Source organism: Adiantum capillus-veneris, chromosome 24 (genome assembly GCF_014529385.1).
Source record: "Adiantum capillus-veneris isolate H3 chromosome 24, ASM1452938v2, whole genome shotgun sequence".
NCBI classification, from domain to species: domain Eukaryota; kingdom Viridiplantae; phylum Streptophyta; class Polypodiopsida; order Polypodiales; family Pteridaceae; genus Adiantum; species Adiantum capillus-veneris.
The window spans coordinates 11,463,352-11,466,999 of NC_140954.1; the positions used below are offsets into that span (position 1 = coordinate 11,463,352).

The 3,648-nt window shown below is 44.5% G+C and overlaps 1 pseudogene; it reads right to left on the reverse strand.

Moving 5' to 3' along the window:
* Positions 1–980: 980 nt before the first annotated feature.
* LOC147425947 (uncharacterized) lies at positions 981–1,325 on the reverse strand (annotated as a pseudogene).
* Positions 1,326–3,648: the final 2,323 nt, after the last annotated feature.

The following is a 3,648-nucleotide window of genomic DNA, read 5'->3' on the forward strand; positions in this document are numbered from 1 at the left end:
AATTGTATATCTGGTGGATCCACCTTGTTGTGATCAGTAAGAATGCGACCCGTGATTTCAAGAGTGTTGTCACTATCATTTGTTGTTGTAGATTCCTCCTCCTTTGATGTTGTAGTAGAATCACTAGGGAGTGCACTAGTCTCTAGGTCCATCCCTTGTTTCTTACTGGACTTTGTATTGTATGGGATCTCCTTGCCCTTTCTAGCTTTGCATATTGAGAATTCATGTGTCCAAATATTGATTTCCTCTCATGGCCATGCACCATGGTCTCTCTCACAAAATTGGGTAGCCCTTCCCTTTAGGGATTCTCATGCCCTGTATAGAAACATCACTCACAAGATCACAAGATTATTTAGACTCACCAATTGTGAAACCTAAAATGCCAGTCTTTTGTTGTGGCCTAGACTATGTCTTGATTGACTCCCCCTTGGCCTTTATCTTTTCTTCCTTTTCTGAAGATTCCTTAGGTCTAGAGTGATTAAATCCCTTGGTGTCTTGTATTATTGTCCTTCTCTCTCTCATTTAAACACCATCCTACTCTGACAACAATCTGACGAACACCCTAACATTCACAAAATTCCTCCATTGCTACAAACTTCAGTAGCGCCTGGCAAACATACTCTGGAAAGACTCGCTGCTTCCCTTATGCATTTAGAATACTACATTGATGAAAATACAGAAAGAGAGAAAATACAACAGTGTTGAACAAACATTTGTCACTTTCTTAATCCCGCAGGAATCCGCCATTACATCTTCTTCATCATCGTTTAACTGAAAAACTGCTTATTGCCGAACACTTCTTGACATAAATAAACATCCCTACACTTAAGATCCCAAAAGACACACCCCATATTAAGGTTCATTACATAGTCACTTTTAAAGTCAAAATCCTACTGCACCGAGGTGTAGCCTCAACACTTGGCACAGCCTCAGGCTTGAGCCATAGGCTGACCTCGGACCCATGATCCCTTGATCCATGTTCAACCACTTTGATTTTCTGCATCCAGTCCCTGATTTTGCTCCACTTCAACAATTGAATCCTCTCCCACAAGTAAATGTACTGCCAGCGATTCTGCATCCACCTCAACCACAATAAGTGAACCTTATGCAACTATCTCCATGCTACTCTCATGTAGTTCCTGTACATTTGGAGTTTGTGGTCCCTTTTGAATACTAGTCTGTTGCTCCATCAGCTGCTTGCCGATTGATTCCAATTGCATCTCCAACTCATCATTCCACTCACGTAGCGTGGCATTCTCCTCACGGACCTTATGCTCTCCAGCAGCTTCAAACCACGACTTGTACCTATCAATCGGCTTTGCCATGTGTTCTTGAAAAAGCCATGCTACTTGGTGCCACAATTCCTTGGTGTAATCAAACTTTCACCTCTTTCTTCAAAACATCCACATCTGCATCAGAGATCAAAACCCCTGTGACACCCGGGCCATCCAAAGTGGCCCTCTCCAGATCCACCAATGGAGTTACCCTATTCATCAAGAAATTGTTATCTGCAATAAGATGTGAAATCTTATCCTCCACTTCATGAAACTGCTTCTCTGTGGCCTCCTTAAGCCCATCAGCCCGATATCTGAAACTCTTGTGCAATTCCTGCCATCTCAAAAATCCAATTACGCATATTCGTACTGACCTGAGCTAACTCTGAGCCTGCAATAATGTCTTCTCCTTCAATACTTCATCGACCCGGCTCTGCAGCTGACAGACTTCACATTCCAAACTATCAATGCGTTCCCCCTCTACCTTTTGCATATCGAGGGTGAGGATCATAGCCTCCTGATTGCAGATAGACCGATTCAAGTCCGAAAAACTCTGAACAACATCTTGAACTAAGAACGCCCCATCCACTTTAACACTTGCAGGTTTAGCAAAAGGGGTTGTTTTAAAGGCCTGTGTCACCGGGGTCTGTTTCCGTGAACCCTCGTGAACCTTCCGCGGAAACAAAGTTATGGTATGGCTCTTGGTGTCGATCTTTTGTAATCCTATCCTAGAAGGGAAAAGAGTGACCTTCCCGGATGACTGCACCTTTTCATCTGTTCCAGCTGCTAACTTACTTCCTTGGCCCAATGCAGATTTAAGCTTGTCCCCACTAGGCATATCCCAGTCCAACTTCTGACGCTTTGCATCACCCAAACTCTGCACATATGGACTCTTAACAAATCTCAATGGTCTAGGTGTAAGAGGTACCTGCAGCACATAGGAGAAAATTTCCTGCAAGTAAGGAGCTACCTTGGAAATAGACGGTGACCTCCTTTTATCCCTTGGCTTGGAAAGCTGCAGCCTGTCAAAAATGAAGGATTCCCAATCCACCTTCTGCCCTCACTCTGCATGATGAATTGGAACAAACGCCTCTTTGGACATATAAGCGGTTTTTGCCAACAAACAAACCCTATCCAAATACCAAAATAAGTGAGTACTGTGAAGTTTACCACAATTCCGCACCATATAATAATCCCTACTGCCTTCTAGCTGCCCAAATTCGGACCTCATCACTGCATCTATCACTTTCTTTGCCTTGTACAAAGGATTGTGAGCAACCTTGAAAACCTCGGCCACCAACTTTGGGGAAACGTCCTTTCCCCTTATGATACAGCTAGAATTTTCCCTAAGGTGGCAAAGCTACTACTCTGTAAACTCATTCTTCTCCCAAAGAGCCCATGGTAAACATGCATACTCAGAAAGGCCAACCCGGCGCAGGCATACCTCTGTATCACGATCAGGAACGTCGAATATCTCGTCGACCTCCATCTCCTCCACAACCTCATCTCCATCAGATTTTGCCCCCTCAATGTCCTCCACGCTCTGAATACTTTCTCTGCGGGGACGTAACAACTCCTCCATGGCCATCTTCATTGATCGGGTATGCGTCATCTCCTCCTCACCTAGCTCCTGTTGTTTAGGTGCTGCAGATTTTTTGAAGCTTTCAAAAGACATGGTGTTGAAGGTGATAGGAGACGCATGCACAGTGGTAAAGCTCCTTTTGACGACGAACGCAGGATACTTGCATGAAAAATGAGTGTGGCCTTTCACCTCAAATCGGGCGTTGACCACCCCATGATGGTCCTTATTCTGAAAGTGCGTGTTAATACCCCGCACATGTGTGTTGATTGGACCACTCACTTCAAGGGAATCTCTCTTAAAAACATTCCGCGTCGTAAATTGGTGACCTCGATGACATAACCCCTGGACAATGCCACCCAAGGCAATTCCGCTGTGGTCATCTACCAAGATGGGCACCTTGTGCCCTACAGAGATCCGTGCATCGATACTAACTCATGTGGTCCGAAGGTCTGTTTTCACATGGAAGCTGTGAGACAGCATTCATGCACCACCTCGATGTGTGTTACTTCCACGGTAGAGAATCGTGAGGAAGACTCAAGAGGCAGCAGTTGCACCGTGTTGCACTACCTTCTCCTTGCCATGAGCAGCAGATTTTCCCTTGGGACAATCCTTTTTGCCATGACCTCTTCCTAAACATTAAAAACATAATTTCTCTTTCTTAGCTTTATCAAAGTCCTCGGGAGAGAGAGAGGACCTTTGGACCCCTTGGGTTTTTTAGATGCTTTTGAATTGCCTACTATAAATTTCCTTTTATTGTGATCATACTGTGTGCGTGTGTTACCATGTGTCTTA